The sequence below is a fragment of the Rissa tridactyla genome, chromosome 2 (genome assembly GCF_028500815.1).
Source record: "Rissa tridactyla isolate bRisTri1 chromosome 2, bRisTri1.patW.cur.20221130, whole genome shotgun sequence".
Taxonomy (NCBI): Eukaryota; Metazoa; Chordata; class Aves; order Charadriiformes; family Laridae; genus Rissa; species Rissa tridactyla.
Window position 1 is genome coordinate 46,953,439 of NC_071467.1, and position 22,800 is coordinate 46,976,238.

General features: G+C 43.6%; 1 protein-coding gene across 3 annotated transcripts in view; it reads right to left on the reverse strand.

Annotated features, from left to right (window-relative positions):
• The window catches only part of DTNA (dystrobrevin alpha), a 227,400-nt gene extending 207,167 nt beyond the window's left edge, over positions 1 to 20,233 (reverse strand). The window contains exon 1 of one of the 3 annotated variants that reach the window (XM_054189413.1): positions 20,041 to 20,233. The gene's annotated coding sequence lies outside the window, so the exon portion shown is untranslated. Of the gene's footprint in view, positions 1 to 1,206; positions 1,428 to 20,040 lie in introns of those variants that run through there. The other 2 variants (XM_054189402.1, XM_054189404.1) reach the window with 2 other exon arrangements.
• Between the last annotated feature and the right edge of the window lie 2,567 nt (positions 20,234 to 22,800).

Consider the following 22,800-nt stretch of genomic DNA (forward strand, 5'->3'; position numbering starts at 1 on the left):
GTTCCCTCACTCCTAATCCATCCTCAGCAAAGTCTGGAAATCACAGTAGATTCATATTTTGTCAAATACTGAAGAACATCACTAATTAGCTCTTCCTCCTGCTGTGGGAGCTAAAGATAAAGGCAGAATGAAACCTGGCACACCAGTTGACTGAGCCTGTTTTCAGCTTTTCTTTTTTGAATAAATTTTCCAAACACACTTATATCATAACTCTCTGCAATCCAATGTGTCTATTCACAACACAACTCACAAGGAAGAGTCAGCAGTGATTTTCACTTGCCTTCTAAAATATGATTATTACTTTCTAGTTTTAGATGATCAGTGAACATCCAATGATGCTTGACAACCAGTGTGATTCCCATTTTCAGATACACAAGCTAGAAGAAGAGGAAGGAATAAAATCCTTCACACAAAAGGAAGTACACAAATAATTTCCTCAATGAAAGTATGAAAAATACCAATAAGTGTACACTAATGTAAATTGGCTCATATCTCCTACACCCCTACTGAAAATACATTATATTTGCTCATAAAGTAGATTCGTGCACTTGACTTTCACTTCCTAGAATCAACTAATTCGGATTAAGGGATACTGCTACACATGCAACTCTAATCCATACTGCTATACCTAACTGGTAAAAATTACTTTATTAAGCCCTAAACTTCAAATAGGTCTGTGGTAAAGCTGTACTGAAATGCTCCAGACGAGCTGCTTGTTTGGTGCCTGATCTAATTCCAGATAAAAAATATGTTTGATACTAATCTTATTTTCAAAAGAAAATGGAGAATATCAACACAAATCACCCTGAAATCACAGTACTGGCTCAGAAATTTTGTTTTTTGATTTTTATGTTTTCCTAATATATTTTATTTCCAAGTTTTTCTGTAATACCATAAAGGATAACATTGTTTTAGTTTAAAAGCTTGTACTATCTAGCAGTTCTATGTTAAAAGAAAGTCCAGTATTCTGAGGGTTGCAACAAGGCCTGACAACTTCGTCTCCCTTGTAGAGATGCCAGCAAGAGACTAAAGTCTAAAGCTTCTGTATTCATACCCCCAATTCACCACTAAAAATTTCACATCAACTGTTTATTCACATGGCAGAAATGCAATGAAGGACCATTGTATCCCAACTGCTCCTCCTAGACCCTGAAAAGCCTCACAATCACTCCCCAAGCCACATCACAGCAGACTGGGAACTGTTACCTGCACTGCCATGGAGCCTCTTTCCTTGATTTTATGGTCAAAGGCTTTTGGATCTGGACATTCAACAGAACAAAGTCTTCACCAGCAACTCATATGCCTCTGGTGCCAGGAACATCAAGTCAGGTGTGTGGTTACTCTCTCGTTCTGAACGTTCCTCTGAGATGACAGTCTGGGACCAAGAGCCAGGGAATGTCCTTCTTCAAAGTGCACAGAGCAGTATGTTTTCTTACGGCTAAAACTGAAAATGAAAAGGGAAACAGAACCATGCATAAAACCGTCCCATCTGCTTGTGTTGGAATCAGGATCACTATTCTTCTTACAGCTTAAGACCAGCAGCAGCACCTGGGTTCACAGAAACCTTAAGATGGTAGAAATGACTGTAAGTAAAAAGGCTTGCTAAAGCACGCAAACATAACAGAGTTTTGTCAAAAACCAAACACGTCTCCAAATATGCAGTAGCAGACTAAGCAGCTCTGGGAAGCATCTGTCAGGTGAAGTACCCATAAGAAGAACCATGAAGAGACAACTCTCGGAAAGGTTGACGTACCTCCCATTCAGAGGGAGGAATAGCTTGTAGCAGTGGGAGAGTGGGAGCAATCAAAAGGCAAGCCCTTACCCTGGCTCTACTGCAAGGCAGCACAGGGCTTAAAAAGACAGCAGCACTCATTAATGGGTTTCCAAATGGGAAGTGGCAGGATTCTTATAAAAAACAGCTTATTTTTAATACATGGGCTTGCACCGACCCAGAAGACGACACAATAGTTGCAAACCAGAAAAGCAAAATACTAAGGAGAAAAAAGAATGATAGACCTCAACTCAAAAAGAAAAATCAATTAAATCTAGATTTAATGAAAACACTGCAAGGATACATGTTCATATGGCAAATCTTTCAAATTTATTTTGCAGATCACAGTTAGGAGCAGAAGAAACACCATTCCCCAAAATGTTCTTTAGAATGAAGACAAAAATTCAGTTATAGTAAACTGACAGTTAAAAGCAAAAGCCAAAATTAAATGAGCTGCCCTTCTATACATTTTGTAGCCATCAAAAGCTTTCAATATATTTATCAGCCTTTTCTTCTTCAGCTGAAATTTCGCTTTTCAGCTTTCTTTAATCCTAGCTTTCTAGGATTAGCCCTTTCTTGGATCTTAATTGCTCTCATCCCACTTTCAACTAACATATTTTTTGTTGCCCTGGAAGAAACGTTGCTTGCCTAAGAAGAGCCACAAAAGGATTTTTTGCCTATTCTAAAACAACACTGCACTATTTCTACCTTTTTTTCATGAATTGCCTTTACAAAGGTCATTTAAAAAAATACATATGATGTCCTACATCAAAGAAAAGCTAGTCCATCAAAGAAAATGCTAATAGGCATATAGCCAGGACATTAAGATTGCAGAAATTACCCCATTCTCTGTGGTGTACATTTATTTGCATGCATTCACTCATTCAGCGTGATTCTCTGCTGCAGCTTCATGACTGAAAGGTAAATTCAGTGCTACAGCAATTGCTGGGGGTTGGGAGATTTCATGGCACAGGAGGTGAGGCCATGGAGAGGATGTGGGTGAGTCTCATTGCACACGGGGCAGGGAACAGATTTTTTCTGGGACTCTCTGCACAGGCTCCTCAGCTAGAAGGTGGGGACCAGGTCTGAAAGCCTGTCAGAGACCATCAGCTCCAGGGAGTACTGATGAGATGTTCTTGGCATCTGGGGGAGGTCTGTAGCTCATTCTGCCTTGCAGCAAGGTTCAGCAGCTGTGGTGTGGGTAGGGTCATTAGTAATGCTGCATTCATGACTCATCTGTGAGCTATTCCCTTAAATACACACACACACAGAGACAGGAATTTTTGTTTCTCCGGGCTCCAAGTTGGGCAGGACCTTCAACATAAATGTGTGTATCAGTCTGCAAGAAAATTTATCATCTGACCTGGACGTGTTTCTTCCACTGTGAGAAAGAGTACTGGTTCCATAGGTCCCTACTTGTAACAACAGCGAATGTATCTCAGAAGAAGATAAGCCTTCACAACAAGGATATTTCCCAGTTACAACCCATACAAACAAAGTATAAGAGAATCTCAGAAGAGAGCTGGTCAGCAGAACAAAAGTGAACAGCGGGAGTTTTAGCACACAAGTGCTTTAACTTGAGCTGGAAACTGAAATCTTCCACCAGCAAAATCCAAATGACGTACTTCATTAAAAGCCAAGTTTAATTCATGCAGAAAAAAATGTATCCCTTTCAAAGCTGACTGAGTGTTTTTGTTTTGGGATAAGCTGCGTCTCTCTGGGCTACTGAAGTACCCCACTGGACTTCTCATTTCGGTGCCTTGTAGACTGGACTACGGGGCTGCTTTTGGACAAAGCATCATCTCAGCAGCAAATACAACCTCCTCACTGGGCACAGAAGCTGCATAGTGGTGACACACCATGAAAGATGTATGTCTGGGCTGGACAGCCTGACTTACTGGGAGACATGGAAGAATGGACAAAGTGCTGCCGTAGCTTAGGAAGAAAAAAATAAAATTTGGACTGTGGTAAAAGAAAACAATGAATTTGGAGAACTCAGAATGTTTAATTTCAATCATGAATTTTTAAAAGAAATGTTATGAAATTTCTGAAAGGGAAGTTTCAGATCAGTTGTTTCTACAGAAAGCAAATACTTTTTGCAAAATATTACACAGCACTGAAAATTATTTTTTTCATTTTTTCAGTCATGCCAATTTTCTGATTCTTGAATCAAATTCTATATAAACTATGTTAGAATAAAGAAAAGCACTATGAAGTCCATCTTCATATTCAATGATAGGACAGACTAAAATTTCAATTGGTCGTTCTGATGCTTCTTACACTTAAAAAGCAGTGTGTTTATTTCAGTATCAATGTTACATGCCTAAAATTCACTAGTACGGAATATAAAAGCACGTCTTTTTAGAACAGGGAAAAATTCCCTGTTTTATTCTCCATGAGACTCCACAAGGTAAGAAATGCAAGTCAGGACTGAATTCAAATCCATATGTTCTTAGACTCACAAGTGTTGCTGATAATTGTCTAAAATATGATTAGTACCTCAAAAATATAATTCTATTTCTGATCTTTTTCAAAGATAAGACCAAAACTAAATTGTTGATTTTTTCCTACCCTAACAATGTGGGTTTGGTTCTTTAAAGCTCTGTGTTTTGTATGTGTGAGTTTTTCTTCCTCTCTTTTCATAACAGCTGCTTTTTTCTTTGCCTTGCTTTTGAGAACAGGCTATGCAATTTTTAGAAAATAAGCACTGCAAATGAATCATCAAATGATAGTAGTTAAGCTCCAGCCATTGTGGATGCTCCTGCTGAGGGGGAGCACATGGGTTTACTCGGGCGCTCACGCTGTATGGGTGGGTGACCTTTGGTAGGGGCTGCACACGCTCAGGAGGTGCCTCTTCTACAGTTACTGCAGGTTATGAACATTGTTCATCGAGTTCATACGCTTTTGGTCAACACAAGCTTGGGCAGAGTAATCAAAACCAAAACATCCACAGGGAAAGGACACTGCCATCTGGAAGAGGCACAATGAAGTTACCCCCTGGCTCCTCAGGAGCCTCGCAGGGGTGTGAACAACAAGGTCACTTTAGCTAGGATGGCATGAAAGCACCCCGCTAATATCTTCTCAGGGAAAGGGGATTGTAGAGACTTTCTGCAGCCACAAACCTCTCCTTGTATATTTTACAAACAAATCCCGTATCTGGATTTAGCTCAGCGTAAGCTAACATAATCTTAAAGTCCTGGTGTGTGCAGCAAAGCAAAAAAATCTTATTATGGCAATAAAATCGTGGCTGAGGTAAATATATTCAGCATCTCTACTTTCAGACATTTGTAACCGACTGAAAAATACTGTCCTTTGGTCTAAGGATTTCATGTCTTGTCAGTTCAAAAAACTACTTAAAAACAAACAAGCAAAAAAATGTTTGCCAGTTATTTTCGATCATCTGAAGTGCTCAGATAGGAAAATAAGAGAGGAAATAAGTGTATGAAACATGAAAGGTTGCAACCTATTATCGTTCAGCCTTGAGAAGCCTTCCTTCTACAACCAGGGGCTAACTTGGCACTTGGATCATGCTAAACCAGCTGGGATTGCACACAGAAATCGTGATGGGAAGTCAGCTCTAGTATCAGCTCCCAATGTTTTCATTATGTCATTTTTTCCTACTTAGGCTGAAAGAGTTATAAAGGAGATGTATTGACAGAAAGAGAAGCATTTGTTATTTGTCAGTGTTGTTAAATAGATCTAAATCTGACAAAACCATTATTCTTAGAAGTGGCCAGTATTATCAGCGATGCAGTAGTTAAATACCGCAGGAGACAAATTCACTTGGCTGGTAAATAAAACAATGGATAAACTCCCACCTGTTTGGGACTTGAAGACTTAATACAACTCCAATTACAAGTAGGAAATAATCAAGGGACTGGAGCACCTCTCTTTATGAGGAAAGGCTGAAAGACCTGGATCTGTTTAGCCTGGAGAAGACTGAGAGGGGAGCTCATCAATGCTTATAAATATCTAAAGGGTGGGTGTCAGGAAGATGGGGCCAGGCCCTTTTCAGTGGTGCCCAGTGACAGGACAACAGGCAATGGGCATAAGCTAGAACACAGGAAATTCCATCTCAACATGAGGAAAAACTTCTTTACTTTGAGGGTGGCAGAGCACTGGAACAGGCCGCCCAGACAGGCTGTGGAGTCTCCTTCTCTGGAGATGTTCAAAACCCGCCTGGTTGCATTCCTGTCCAAGCTGCTCTAGTGAACCTGCTTTGGCAGGGGGGTTGGACTAGATGAACCCTGAAGGTCCTGTCCAACCCCTGCCATTCTGTGATTCTGTGATGTGTTCATCCTGTCAGGTGACTGAGAACAGAACAATTCTTGATATTTAAAATATTCCCATCTTACTGAAACAAGTCACTTTGAGATTAATGCAGGCATGGACCCCACGCCATTTGAAAGGGCCTCTGACTTTGCAATCCATGTTCTTAGGACTTTGACCTTCTCTTTGTTGTTGTGTTTTTGTGATGCACTGTACAAATAATTCCAAAAAGCCTCCAGATGTCGATTCCTTTCCTTCTTTTTTTTGGCATTATCATTGTCTTCTCCTCCCCACCCCCATCCCAAATTGCTAAGAAATCCAGTTACCCGACTTTTGCAGACATGCCTGTATGTATATATTCAGGCATTTATTTCCCTTCTCTGATGCAAGTGTAGTTTGATCCTGCCCCGGTGTGTGTGCTGGTTGCTTCACTATTAATAGCTTCACGGGGAACACACAGAGTCAGGGCAGAGCCCCTCAGAAGTGACTTCAGTGGAGCTAAGAATCTACTGCCTAGACTGTGTGTTACACACTCCTTTTGTACGAGAAGGTACAGTTTAGCTGCACTGCTTTCTATTTTGCTGTAAAGCCTTCTGGACTGGGGTAGCTTTTTTGCTGCATTTCTTGATAACTGTTCCATGTATTTTCTTTTTAAATGGGAGATTTAAAAATAGAACATTAAAAAAACAATGGTAACGGTACAGTTACCAGTAACAAATGCAGCAGTTTTAGAAGCAACCAACTGCTCTAGTTGTTTCTGCTGGGAATATTTGCCAAGTAGAAAAATGCAATAGTTAAGAAGACAGTTAATACAGATGCAGAGACAACATGGAGCAGAGCCTTATATATCAAAATCCAGCTAAACACCTTGAAATCTAATGACATTGATGATTCGTGAATAGTATGGAATTGTATGCTACCACTTTCCAAAACAAAGTCACATCCGACACTCAGCTCTTGCAAGGTAGGGGAGGACTGTCTTATTTAAAACAAAAAAAAAAAAAAAAGGAAAAAAGGAATAAACTGTGAAAAAAATAGTAAAGGCCCTCTCAAGGTCTAAGCTTCCAGCCTAACTGCTCACATAACATATGCTAACAAATGTTGTAATACTCAAGGACTGCATAAGAGTGTATTCTGGAGCTTCAATTTAAACGGGTTAACATTTAATAACATTTCATAAATTATGTCCCAATCGCTGGCATGTTCTACCCAAACACAAGTAGAAGTATGAGGTAAAGCATAAAGAGCAAAAATATTCTTAATAAATTTTTAGCCACTTGTTAACAAAAAGATTCATTGGACTTAACCACGCAGACAGCAAGAGGCCCAGGAAGTTCCACTGCTGTGAGGCTACCAAAGACAAGGAAGTGTTAAAAAAAAAACACCTCTCCTTTTGGTTTAAGGCTTTGTGAACAAAGCAATAAATTGTTCTTAACTACTGCATTTTAAGACCGCCAGAAAAATGTAGATTGACCCCATATCTTATAGTCCTTAAATGAAAATAGATACATGAAGAGCTAACTACAACAATATGCAAGCTTTGCTGATTTCAGTTGAAAGAAGTTGATAAAAAGAAAAGCAAGGAAAGGAAAAATACCACCATGAAAAACCAAACAGCCTTTTCCCCCTCCCAAAGCCCCATGAGAGACACCCAGATGTATGCTGGTAATTTTGGATAAGTGGATCTGATGAAATAAGTTTGTTTGTCTGTAGTTTAGCAAAGATAAGTATGTTAGTATTAACAAATTGGGATGTAAATCGTAATACTAATGGGACAATCATCGCTTTTTTCTCTCTGTTAGGCAGGGCCATCAAGAGTCCTCTGAAAAAAACAGTATGAAATTCAAGTGCCCTGGACTTCGTTGGTTTCAGAATAGCTTCCTCAGGAGGACTACAGTCAGGTCATCTATCCCCACTCTCCTCCTTTGCATATTAAGTGAGGCAGCATGCCACAGGACACACTTGCACCAGCCGATACCTTCCCCTTTCAAGCATCACTGCTTGAGAAAAAGTGAAGTGTTTTGGGCAAACAAAATGGGAGGAAACCAACAGCCCACCTGCTGATGTCAAGGGAACGATCAGCCACATCCTGCTGCCCTCTGTGGTAAATCTGCATTTCCCCACCTGGCCAAAGGGGCAGCCACCCGCTCGGTGCCGACTACCCGCCTGCACACGGCAGCTCCCCGGCTTCAATCTGTAGTACCGTAGTGCATGAAATTAAAGCTTCTGATCAGCTCCCGATAACCATGACCATCTTGTAGATTTGGCAGCAGTTTTCAGCTCTCCTTCCATTGTGTAGTTTCAAGGTCTTGCAAAACACATGTCACTGTACGTAGGGGAAATTTGGGTTTCAAGGACAAATCTTGACAGCTGAGTAGTAAAATGAGATTGACTCATAGGCATAAAGTCTGCTGTGAAAGACAACGTCACATATTTTCCTCAGTTTTGAGCAGCAAACATCATACTGATATGGGACTGCTAAGGTTTCTGCTTGTGTTATTTTATTTCTGTTTCTTTTTTTTTTTTCCAGACTCCCATATTTTCCTAAGCCATGTCCTTAATTGGATGTTCAGACTAATGTGAGAGATGTATTAAAAATACATAAACAGTAGGATCATCAAACAGAGTATATGCAAAATGGTAGATTTTAGAAATATTCCCTGCTAAAGCTTCAACTGTTAAATGTCTTTTGGTAGGCAAAGAAGACTCCGCAGCTTTTTTAAACATGAGGAAATCCAAAGGATTACATCAAGTCATGTTACAGACACTGACAGATACAGGCTTTCAAGCAAAACAGCTGTCATTAAAGCTCCTGTGACTGCTTAGAATACATTACTGCAGTCTCCTAAAAAACAAAACCATGGGGAAAAAAGAGAGGACCTTTATTCTATACTTTAGCTTTAGAACAGAGATGCAGCTCCATGCTTCTTCCTTTTCCTAGAAACAGACAAAAGCAACGTGAACCATTTCTATGCCTGCGGTCACCAGCAAGGGCCAAAAAGCCACAGTATGCCATCCAACAAGCACACCCCTCTTAGCAGTGACCACAATCTCACACATACTTTCCTAGGACTGCACTTACTGCTATGCGTCCATGTTAATTTTATTTAACATTAAGAACTTCCGGATACCACATAACTTCCTACCTTCCAAACGCCTGCACTACTTGAAATGAAGACTGCGAGCACTGGGTATAAGGTGCCTGAAACAGCATCTGTTATCAATACTGCTGCAAAAATGCTGTTGTGTCGTTCCTTTCCTCGGGCGCCCGTAATTAGCTCTGTGCTGGAGTGGGAGGGAGGCCAGCATGAGCACGGCTGGGATGACTCTTCTATGGTGTATTTCTATAGGGAGTTGGCAAGACAAGAAAACAGCTGGGTCCAGGACACATAGAGATGATTGAAGGTCACAGAGAACTACCTAGAAGGAAGTGTCACCTCTAAACCAGCCTTTTTGCTGAACTTTTGATTACCCTCATTACCTGAAGGTGGTCAACTTTGATCCAATGTTCATGTCATTACATGGCACAGGAAGGAGCACATAGCTAATGATTTTTGTATGTCTCAGCTCTCAAAAGCATCGTTCAGGCCTAGTGTAATCTATCCTTATGTTAGAATAACAGGGTTGCCAACTTGCATAGTTCCCAATTTTATTTATGGCATAATAATTGCACAGAAATACAGACAAATAAACATTAATGCCTTTAAAAGTAGTTTTCGCAAGAAACGCAAGACAGATCTGCCTGTACGCATTTTAAACCTTCCCTGTTCGTATCCTGCCCAGAGAATCAGAGTCATTTATTGGGAAGCACATGCCTTTCCTCTCTCTCCTCCCCCTCCCTCCCCCCGCAAGGTCAGTATCCTCAAAGCCTTTCTTCTAGTCTTTCCATCTTGGCTACTTGGTGAACTCCAGAGGCATTTGCATTGATGGCGCAGGATTTAGCATTAGATCTGTCATATATGGTTAAGCTGCTGCTCGGCTAAGCTCCCTTTTTTATCCTGAGTGGTATTTTCTCTTTGAACTTGAGGAATTTATACAGTGTTTTATCCTTTCAAGTATCTCTACAAATTCTTCATAGGATCTACAGCACAGGCAGGGCCTTTTTGTGACAGAAAGACACAGCAGGTTTCCATGCTTTGCAGTCACTGTAATATAGCCCACCGCTTCACTAAGCCCACTAACATTACATTAATTATTCGGAACAGAGCTTATGGTAAAGAAACCATGGTCGTTTGTTCTGATAGTCAAGCACACCATCGAAAGTCTGATTGCCTACAACAAATCAAGAGAGTTTTATCATGCCCTACTACATGCTTTCATGTGTTGAAAGAAAAAAAAAAGCCACAAATTGCACAAGAATAACTATACTCACACTAGCTTGTTTTTAAAAGTAAGATGGCAACATTTAAGTGTAAATGCAAATAGCAATGATAATACAGGGCTCCTAGCCCCATGTAGCATTCCCTGTGAAAAACAGAACAGCATTACAATGGGACTAATGAAATATACCTGTCACCAAAACGTAAAGGTATTCTACCTGTTCTTCTACCTAAGAAAGATGACTGGCTGATCCACGGTGCAGAGAAATGTACTAAGTAGCTGCATTTTAAGTTACTAATCTTCTACAACAGTTATTGTTTATCTCTTCTGTGCCAACAAGTTTCATGCAGTTTTCCTTAATAATGTCAGTCTTAATATGACTAGATTGAATATGAGGTCAGGAAGGAAAAATTAGCAAAGTGCCTTTTAGGATAGACTGATGCAGTGTTCACGAACACTGATTGCTTTTAAATCTTCTGTATCTGTCTAGAGAAACAGGGACTACAAAAGTAATACCTCTAATATTACAGTATTTGACAGTACATATCCCCTTTCTTTGCAGAAGGTTATATAGAGCACGCCGTGATGCAGTTCAACTTCCCATGTGCCTGTCTGCAGGCTTAAAACATACAGCAACTTAACTTTCCTCTTTTCAGTGCCAGTGCTTAACAGGGGACAAATATATTCCTACCTCAGCAGACTCAGTAATAAAACGGAAATCAGCATCCTGTTCTGTTGGCATAAATAGATACAGCTTGACCCTGCTGCTGCTAGCATTGGTCTTCAGCCCATAAAGGTCTTCTCAAGCAAGTTCCTCATGTGAGTAGTCCCATAGGGTCAAATGAGACCCTTTTCCCAAAGAAGACTTAGCAAGATGAATCCTGCTCTGTCATGTTAAAAGAAAAGGAACTTAGCTGGAGCATGTACTAATTTTCATTAACACAGTACGGTCTTCATCTGATAATCTGGTTTTTTTTCCTTCTCTTTTCCTCTCCCTCTTTGTTTTCCACTGGTTTCAGTTTTTTTCTTTCTACTCTTCCCTTTGCCTTGCTTTCCTTCTTTCACATCTCATTTTTCTCCATTCCACTTTTAACAACCCTCCTCCCTCCATCCTGTTTTTCTTTCACTTTGCCCTCTCCCAGTCCCTTGGAGGACTGCACCTGTGTTTTTGTAATAGTCCCACCAGAAGCAGCTGAATGCAGGTGATAAGAAAACTGATAAAAACCACTTGAGATTTAAGGGTTATGTTCCCCTTAATCTACACAAAGGGGAATGGTAGAGTTGGGCTAAAGAGACGGGGATTAAATGAGTTTCAACTTGCAGAATTCCCACACAGGGGATTTAAATTTCTGTAGCTCCCATTAACTACTGCACACTACCATTAAATGCTTGTTCTGGTTATTATTTAAGAAGGGGAAAAATGAGCAGAGTCACATGGTAAACACATCTGAAAGACTAAAAGAAGAAGAAAAAGTTAATAAAAGTGTGTGCACGTCAGACATTATACTCACATCCTTCCATTCAATATTCAGAATGCACCAGGCATACTCTTGTCATTTCCATTATGGGAGCAAATACTTGCCTCTGAAGCCTACAGGTGTTTTTAATCATCTTTTGAAACCTGGGCCCTAAGAAATTACCTCATTATTGCCCTTCTTCAAAACAGTCTTTTCGTTGAACTCATTTTGGATGCCTTGCCAGGCAGGTCAGCCCGCACCAAAAGCCTGGACCCATCCTTTAAGCCAAAACGTACTCCCTAGGCCTGCTGCCCCATTCAATGTGCTGGCTTGCAAAATTTCGCTGTGCACTGTGTGCACTCTAGAAGCAAGCAACTATAGGACTTTATTTGGGAGTCACAAGGACAGCTGTGATGTCATCAGGTTAAGCGTAAAGGGATTACATTAGATCTGGTAAATATAATTTATTTCCAGGATCTGAGAAAAGATTTGTCTTATCCCAATAATTCCTGCTAATCTAACTTAAGAGTCCTAGAAACATAAAGCTGAATCTCTACTTTTATACTGAGGGTATTGAGAGCTCATTACAGATTTTGCCAAAAATCACAAATCCTCGGCTTCCTATCACATCAAGGAAAACTGCATCCACAGATCTTCCAGAATTTTAAGCGGAGCCCAAGGCAATTTCCCTGAGTAGCAGGATGTTATTCGTCCTGCAATCCACTAGTGCTCTCTCCTAGTAAGGAGAGATGGACACTCAAGCAAGATATACCTGTATGCCCTGAAACAGCAAGGCCAGGCAATTCTCCACCATCACACTGATAAATTAGGAAAATAGGCTCAAGCAAAATGGGTTTCTGCAATCAAATCCCTCTGCAGACAAGTTCAAGTCACCTAGCTTTTCTATCTCCCTTCTGTAGAGATGCAACTAATGTTTAAGTCTTCAAAAGACTTACTAGTGTTTAATTATCACTTATTACATGGCCCGCATGCATGTGTCAGCTGACCACCATCCATGGTAGGGACTTAGCATTTACTCGCTAGCCAACTACACACAAAGATTTTGGAAGCTACGACCTATAGAGAAAGTTTTGTTACATTCTGTACTGGTAACTGATTTCCATGCAACTCTTGCTCAGCGAAGTAATTCAAAACAAAAAGGATGGCATTCACAGATTTCCACTGATCTCAAGCTGTACTAGTAAACATGTTGGTAGAATGTGAGCTGGTAGCAAGCTTCAAGCAGTTTGTAAGCGGATCCACTGCAGTAAAGTGTCATTTTCCACATTCCCAGCTGTAGTAACCAGAGTGCCGGAGCTCAAAAGACTAAATAGCCTCCTTTGTTTATTACATAATCTGCAAAACTGCAAGCAGAGAGCAACAAGGAAAGCACAGATCCTTCCTCTGAGCACTCTGACGCGTCCCCTCCCCAAAAGAAGTCTCTCTTCAGGCTCATCACTTTTAGTACTCAGCCTTTCGCTTCAGCAACTTTTTGCAAATTGCAGAGATCCCTATTTATTATGCTCGTACATACAATTATCTACATCTACACGTATGTATGTGCTTTCCTGGCTGCCCACATTCAGGCCCATCTGTTCGGCTGGCGCTCTGCCCACCGAGAAGTTGGTTGGTCCATTTCACTAAAGCGTAACTGTCAATCCGTGATGGGCTTTGGTGGGCAGCCAAGAGCCCTTCTTTCTTTCTCCAGGGAGGCAAGCCTCCCAGCGCAACTCAAGGTTGTGTTGCACACCACATGACCGCGCTTCATTGACACGCATGCCAAAGCAAAGAAGATTTCAAAGAGGAAAGAAAAGAGGAGAGCTGACTGGTACTTCAGCCTGCGATCAAGACCTACTTTGTGGCGGTGATTACCGTGGACAATGCCGCTGTGGCTAAGCACAGGCCAGCCATCATTTAACTTTAGCTCTGGCACCAATCAAGTACAACAGGGCAATTGTGAGAAAACTCAATAGATGTAAATAGCCGCTATACTGGGCAATTCTGCGAGGCATAAGGGCATATACAAATGGCTTACAAAAGGCAGCTCCTTTCACACGTGCCCAGACTTGGTGAGTAACTACTGTTGCCCAGGAACCAGGGGTCAAGATCAGAACAACGGGCATCAGATCCTCAATTCAGCTCAAATCTTTCCAGGAAGACCATACCACCACCTTGCACACACCACCCCCTCTTACATTTCTGATTAAAGCCTATCTTTACTTTTCTACTTGCGCTGTGTTTCATCTTTATCACAGAGGTGGGTCGTAGTTTTCTTTTGGGTTTTAATCTTTTAATGGTAATAATCGCATTCCAGAAAACGTTGCATTACTTTCCACTTTTCCTCTAGTCACCTGTGGACTTAGCCACTAGGAGGCCGCTTTGGAACCACCTGACATGGCTCTTCCTCCTGGATGGAACCAGCTCACCCATCCTGTCTGCTGCCAAGCACAATGCAAAAACACTTCCACCTTCCTGCACAAGCCAAGATGAACAGCTCAACGTGGTCTCACTGTTCAATGGATCTATTCACCCGTAAGTATGACAAACAAATTCTGGCACTAAACCAGCAGCTCCTCAGTTCCCTAGGAAGGCCCAAGGGCAAAATTATATCAGGCTTTTATTTAAACCAACATGGTCAGACTTTGCTATAGAGGAGTTTCACCAGTTAAATGGGCCTCGGCTCACACCCGCTGTGCGAGGAGTCGGTGATCAGGAGGAAGGTCTGGCTGAACTTTTGAAAAGCCACGGATAATGCTGAAAGATTTCCTTTCCCCTGTTAATTTCCATCATGTCAGAAAAATCTTAAGTTACGATTCTTACATCACGGAACAGTTTATAGAAGTCGCTGTCACATCACATTTTAATTGCTGTTACCTCTTTAGACAACAAAGCCAAGGCAGAGCTTGTCAGCGCCAAGAGAAAAGAAAATCAAGTGTGCTTCTGAAGTTTGGATCTCATTTTAAGCAAAATAAGCAGAGGCATACAGACCACTACATGAGGAAATTCCACATGAATCTTCTACTTCATTTTTGTAGATCTCCACCCCGGCTCTTCTGACATCTCTTGCAGCTAAGAAGATTAAAAAAGCCCAAATCGTTTGAGATATTGCATTGCTTCTTGGCATCAGGCTGGTAGAGGATTTAACTGAAAAGAGCCTTTATTTTTGTACTTTGTACATTCTAGGATGGAATTCTGTTAAATTGTAATCTCTTTTGAACAATTATAAAAATCTCTGTACTTCCCTTTACAGGCTACTCTAGCTATACAGAGCATCCTTATACAAATGCAGCCTCTTCACAACACAAGCTACAGCTCAGAATTTCCCTCTGAGTCCTTGTGGCATACACACAGGTGTGTAAACTGTCAGTGGTACTTCACATATAACCAGTATAAATATAGCGGATACAGGAGGAGAAGATGACATCACACAGTTAATGGTACAGGTTTTGAATAGCACACAGGAACAGCATAAAATAATTATATTCCCTAACAGCAATTGTGGATACCCTGCGGACAGGTAGCGGAGTTGCAGCCTCTTTCTCTCTCCACTGTGAGGAGAAGAAAATACACTAGGACTGGATTTACATCATCATAAGTAAGAGAAGGATTTAGCCTCATATATTTCACTCGTGGCTATCTGAAGTAGTGGGGCAAAACCCTGGCTTTACTGAAGACAACAGGAAAATGCTATGGATTTCCAGGGTGCTCATCACCTTGTGACTCCTTGCTGTTCCAATTCTATGGTAATTAAATCCAAACAAAAGGTATTGGAAAACTTTTCTTAGATCTCCATCTCTCAAGAGTTGAGATGGGTTTCTCTGGAGATTCCCAGTTCTGGTGTCACTTTCTTCATCAGTGCAACTGGTCTCAGGTTTGTTGATCTCCACACCAGGACACAAAGACCATTGAAATTTCCAAGTTTTTGCAATTGGCTTTGCATTTCATCTCAGTTGCTGAGACTGCTAAACCCTCTCTGTGACATTCTAGATATCTATACAACTAGAGAATGCAAAAGGTGTATCTGATAACTTAAAAAAATTTAAAACATTTACGCTTTAATTGGAATTGGTATGATTTAGACGTAAGTGGGCACATCTTTCCTGCATGTTTTCCAATGTGTCTTTGTTGCAACAGTTTTCCAGTTTAAGGCAATGTGAGAACACAACAGCTTTTTTTGCAAGACCACTAACACACAAACCCCCCACCCCAAACCCAGTGCCAAGGTCTGTGGTGATCACAAAATGGTCACTGGTTACATTCACGAGATTTAAAAATATACAAATCAATAATGTTCTGCTACGACTTTCAAATAAAAATCTCCTGTATTTTCTTCCAAACACACTCTCTCTAGTAGCTTTTGTAATGAATTAGGAGAGGGAGCCGTTGCATTACATTCTTCCAGGCCATTGTGATTGCCCTGCACACAATTGCCTCCCTGCGCCCCTCCCCTCCCCCCCCCCCCCATTTTCAGCAAAAACGTCATTCTTGTGCTGTTTGTGTAAGTGGACAGAATTGTGAGCATCTGCTCCCAAATGATTATAAATCAAGGAACTTTCATGCTCTGTTAGCTTGAGGAGATGATGTTATTAATGATTGCTATTCGAGGAAGTTCAGAATAAGTGCTTAAGTGAAGACATCTCTGATGTAAAGCTTTGTTTTGTTTCTGAAATCAGCTGAGTGAGCAGTCTTCACTCTCCCTGTTTAACATATTTCTGGGGCTACCACCTCTAAGAAATTCCAATTATTTTCATTAGCTTAGCAATAACACCAGCTTCCTCTGGAATCAGAAACAATACTGTCATTCCACAGCAACACTCATAAAAGTCATTTGGCGTAGACGAATATTGGGGCCTACAAGGATGCAATGCTGCTCTTACTCCTCCACTCTTTATCTGGTTTCAGACATCTGAAAAAGCTGATGCAAATCTACAATGCAGAAAGCGAAAATCTACGTATGAGGTCACACTACTATTGGATTTGAAACAATGCAAGAAATGAATGCGTATGGCCTGGCAGACCTGATTTGCTCATCAAGTTAATATACTGTGATTTCCCACATGATCCTAACCAACAGCCTTTCATTTCAACAGAAGTAGGATAGATGCAAGATACGTTCAACAGATACAAAGAAAAGGCATCCCAGAGCCAAAGGACTGATTAAATGAGTTTTTCGCCTGGTAGTTACCTGCCTAGGTGCACAATGAGTGCAATACACCCTGTGCATGAATACCACATAATACCAAATGTAAAGATAAGAGGTCTGACTCATCACTTCATTGCACCAGTTTTGTGCCTACGGGGCTCCATGTTCTTCTATGGTGACTCAGTCCCAAGACTCCCCTCTCTCCAGGAAAAACATGACAAGTCATGCAGTACATGTCAGACTTACCCATCAACTATAATCCTCATTTGCACGGCAAAACTAATTGGAACGTAACATTCCATACCACATACATTTTGCTGTTATGCCTAGAGATAGGAACATACATAATTAATGTAAAGAGCTGCAGTTTAAAACACAGTTATTAGAATTAACCCTGTGACACCTGGCAACACACTTAAGGCGCCCTGTCTAAGAAAATAGTCCTTGCCAAATGTTCGTAGTGTGAGTATATGCACACTAAGATTAACAGCACAGAATTCAGGAGAAGGAGATTAGTCACGGGAACAAAAAGTTTCTCCAGAACAGTTCTCATTCCAAGATTGCTGCCTTCACTTTGCTAACCCAAAGCTGCTGAAACAGAAGAAAGAAACTTTTTGGACAACTGTAAGATAGACATTGACTATTTCTTCTGAAAGGACACAGTGCATTTATGACAGCTATTTTTTGCTTTCAGCTATACAAATATAAAACACCACGGGGTCGATCTTCTCACAGTTTCATGTCAGTATATATTCATTGATTTCAGTGCAATTATATCTGATTATTTGCCTGGCATGGAAGTTAAACAGATCAGTGCTGGCCCTTATAGACAATTCTGAATAGACTTACGCTGGGCAGAATGGATAGGAGGAGATAATCTATTCTACAGTCTTTGACAGAGTACAATTGTAGAAATCAAGAAATCACTAATAAAGGACTAAACCTTCAAAAGCCACACAAAACAAAAAAATGCATCCTCTGCCTTCCTCTAAACCTTAACAGATTGCTATCTGGCAGCTTATTATAATGTACTTTGTGCTTTTTTCTGTTTGTTACTTGTGGGATCAGTAGGTTACCCTAGCACGCAGAGATCACAGCCACACATTGATTTTCAGGATTGGGTCCTGAGGTATTTCCCAGAGTGAGCTGAATTTACCGTGGTTGAGCCTGCACAATTTATCCATCTTGGGCATCAGTTCACACCACCAAGTAACGCACCAAAAACTGCTTGTGGAACTAATTACACACCACTGGGGAGCCACATATACTGAGTATTACATTCATGAATTATCCACTTGCCTGTGATTACAGTATGCACACGTGTGTAATTTTGTATTTACTACTACCACCGCAAGACTACAGCACCTCGTTCTGATTACAGTTACATCTCATTGAGAGGTCAAGTCAGGAACTGATATTTTATGTGTGACTTTTTAGAGGAAGGGAAGACTTATTTTTAGGCATTCAGTTCTTTGAATATTAACTTTGCCTTGTGATAAAGAAATAATAAAATCCACACGAAACCACAAAAACATCTTTGAATGAATACAGGAACATGACTGGTGACTGCAACAGGAGGATGAAACCCAAAAATGTGTCAGTAGGATCATTCTCTTTTGAGGAGCAATACAAAGACAGGAACTTAAAATAGACATGGCAATGCTTTTATCTCATGCTCACTTAACCTTTGACAACCAGGCACCAGAACAACTTAAAAGTCTAGCACTCACTACTCTCTAGTTGCCATCGTTTTATTAGTTAATAGGTGTCCAGTCGTGCGTGCATTCATGGATGAGACAGAAAACCTGGCGTTCAGGTAAAAGTTATGGAAACAGCTCCATAGCTATGATAGGATTAAGCCACAGAATCCATGCCTTGACCCCCCCATTATTATTAAACTACTTCTATATCCCAACAACAAGGGGAGGAGCTGAGGTACTGCGTCCAGAAGTGAGCAGTAAGTTACAAAACTTCAAACACGACAAAATAAAATGGAAAGTCAACAAGCACCAAGTTTGTGATACGTCCCCTTACTTGGTAAGCTTCTCATTTTGACATCTTCTGGGTCACCAGTAACAATCAAAGATTATCAGACAATATTGATTCCTGCTAATGTTTTAAATAGTACCTGATCGCCCATACTGGGAAGTGGATCCAGTGGGTGAGTACCCGATTCCGCTGACCACCACAGTGGCCAGCGGTATTTAGTTTTCGGTGGTAGCTACTCTTCAGCATTGGGAGCGTCATACAAGCTAGTTTGCCTGCAATGACTAAGATTTCCACCACCAATTACCAAAGTCTCCTGACAAGCTGGTGAACCTGTGAGGTAAAGGCACCGCTGCCGCCCTACGGGCTGCTGTCCTCCCGCAGCCCTTTTACCCCAGTGGGGCGTAGACAACGTTGGAGCAGGGGACAGCCCACCCCCTTGCTGAGGGAACTCAAGGACCTGCTGCTGCAGCGAGCGGCTGGGTGGGTCGGTGGGAGATAGCCAATTACCAAAGTCTGCTGATGAGCTGGTGAACCTGCGAGGTGAAGCCACCGCTGCCGCCCTACAGGCTGCCGTCCTCCCGCAACCCCTTTTTTACCTCAGTAGGATGTAGACAACGTTGGAGCCGTCCTTCTGCACCCTTTTACCTCAGTGGGACGCAGACAACGTTGGAGCAGGGGACAGCCCACCCTTACTGAGGGAACTCAAGGACCTGCTGCTGCTGCGAGCGGCTGGGTGGGTCGATGGGAGATAGCCCGGCTGTCCCGCATCCCGGTGTGTGTTCACACGCACCTGACAGGGCTGGGATCACCTCAGCGGGAAATCGGGGTGGCCTCGGCGGGGTGGGGAGGGTAGGGGGGGGTGGCCCCGGGCCGGCGATCGCCGGCCCGGGGCCACCCCCCCCCACCCTCCCCACCCCGCCGAGGCCCTGAGGGGAGGAGGCACTGAGGGGAGAAAACCCCGGGCAACCTCCCCCCCCCCCGCGCTGCCCCTCACAGGTAAACGGCAACAGGCATCGCCCCCCCGCCCGGGATGGCTACCTCAGGAAGGCTCCCCGCCTCCTCCTCCTCCCGCGGATCCGCTGACTATTTACCTGTGAGGTAACGCACCCTCCGTAAGGTCACCGCGCACCCGCCGGTGCCCGGGCGGGAGTTGTTGTTGCTGCTGCTGCTGCTGCTGTTGGCAGTGGTGCCGCTGCCGCCGTTCCTCTGCCACCGCCGCCGCCGCGCACGGCGCCGGAGCGGGGCGGCCGCGCCGCGCAGAGGCAGAGGCGGCCGCTGCCGCTGCAGCTCCTGGCACATGCTGCAGGTGTCAGCGCAGGAGCTGCCCCGCCGCCCGCCCAGCCCCGCCGCGCACCGCCTCCCGCCGCCGCCTGCGCATGCGCCCCACCGCCACGGCGCAGACGCCGGCCTTCTGCGCATGCGCCCTGCCCGCCCTGAAGCCGCCGCGAAGCCGTTGCCCGGCCCCCGACGCTCCCCACGGCACGGCGGGGGGGGTAGGGGGGGCCGGGGGGAGCGGTGGGGCGGGAGGGATGATGTCATCCTCTTCTCCCGAGGAGGGGCGTGGGCGGGGATGTGGGGAGGGGAAAGGAGGGGAGCCGGGGGGGGAAGCGGCGCGGCGGCCCCCGGGGACGGTGGGGTTCGAACCTCTGAGGGTGTAAAAGCGGCGCCGGGGCGGGCTAGGGGGGGATGGTGTCCGGCGGGCCCTTACGGGATGGACAGGCGCGGCGAGAGCATCCCAAAAAACGGGCGGGCGCTCCCCCCGCATCCCTGCTCCCATCCGCGCAGGGAGCCCGCCGCCGCCGCCGGTCCCCAGGCGCGACTTTCTCACCGGCGGCGTTACCGGGCACAGAGCCCCTTGTTTCTTTCGGCGGCGGTTTTTCGGCTTTTTCCGCTGGATTTGGGTGCCGCAGGTGCGAGCGGCTGCGGACGTGCCCAGCTCCAACATGGCTCGCTGCCGAGGAGCAGGGGTGAGCCCCGGGGCGTGCGGCAGCCGCCCGAGCACAATAGGTAGCCCGGCTATAGGAAGCGACCAACACCAAAAGCTTCTGCTCATTTTGCGGTTCTCAAAATCAGCACGTTTGGGTTTGGTGACGGAATCGAATTGTCCCTAGTGCTGAAGTTCTGTGACCCGCTTCTCCCCGCCACCCCCCCCCCCCCGCCCCAACTAGTCAGATAAACCGCAGGGATTAACCTGAACGTGCAGGTACCTGGGAAGAAAATTCAGCACCTTTCAGAGAAGCAGCCCCGTGTTTCCTTTCATCCATCACGTATGACCTGAAAATGAGACACAGCTATCTGCATTAGACATGCAATGTACGGTCATTAAAGCAACGAAATTTGGAACTTGGGTGGCTTTTTTTTTCTCTTCAGCTTTCACTGATTTTCCCATCCAGTTACGAAAATAATCAGTGTGTATAGCTTTTTAGCTACGATACTTAACCTTGAGCTCAGATAATGCTTAAAGGTCTGCATCATGCTCGTCACTTGCTGTCAGGAGGGCTGAAGGCTTTTGGGGTGCCACCACATCAGTCCTGTGTCGGGACTGATCCTTTGACTAAGCTGAAAACAACATGAGGAGACCCCAGCTCAGACTAGAGAAAGGAAGCAGAAAAGTGAAAAGGGAGCAGGTTTGATCATGCAGGAGGCTAAAATGTGTCTTGTTAGATAGCCAAGGCGTTACACTATCCAACTGCATGCAAATTCTTAAGAATCTAGTAATTCTCATTTAAAAAGCAGTCTGAGGGGTTGAGCACAGGAGAAAGGCATTGCACAGACAACACTGGATTCCCACACCAATCTCCTTTGCAGTTGCTGGCCTCCTCGCGCTGCCAAAGCAGTGGGAAGGAGAGGTGAGAAGAGAATGAAAACGTGACTCAGACATAGTAGATACCACAGAGAGTGGCCCAATGGTACCCTCTGGCTCAGTAAGACACACAGGGAAAGTGGGAGGGATGGAGTGCATAAGAGGTGAAAAAACAGCTGAAGTGAGGTGTGAGGTTGTGGAGGACACGGAGGTTGAAATGGGAGCTTGAAATGAGGTGCAGTGGGTGATGGAGAGCCAGCAGGGGAAGTCTGTGTGTCTGCAGATGATATCAGATACAGAATTTTATTATCATTACCAGAGTATAATAGAAAAACGCGGGGAAAAGGCAGCGTCACAGAGGATGAAATGAGTGAGCCTGCAACCAGGGATTCTGTCACTGTATTGAGGAGGTGAGCGAAGACTTGCATTTCAGCAGGGACGTTTAAGTGACAGTAACCTTACTGTAAAGGAAGAGTGACACATAAAGGAGATCAGACCACAGGAGAACCTGTCCTTCAAATCTCTGTTTCCAGTTCACAAGAGAATATACCAGGAGACCTCAGTGCGCAGTAGGGATCCAGTTAAGATGGTAACGGGGCTGAGGATGTTCATAGCTCTCTGGGCTGCTAACCGGGAGGGCTGCTATAAATTATAGCTTCCGAGGCTTTGTCAGGGAGCGTTGCTTCACTTCTTGAAATTATGGGCTAAATTCATCACTGTTTTAACACGGCACTAAATTATTTGCACTTACGGGCAGTTTCACCCCGATAGACCATAATCTTTCATTCTCTAGAGCATGCCCTTCCAAGGCTAAGCAGCCAAAGGACTGCCCTCTCTACGGGTCACAGACCTGGCAGTGACGCTCTTTGCATGGCAGGATAGGTAATGTTTTCAAGGAGGATTGAGACCAGGGTTAGCAGGCTGCTTTTCAACAAACTACTGGCAGGCAGAAGGCAGAATTCCCATAGAAAAAGAGCTTTGATGCCTGGCAGAGCACGACAGGAACAAGACGTCAGGGCTTGATGCTACTCTAGGTGCTGTAAGCAGT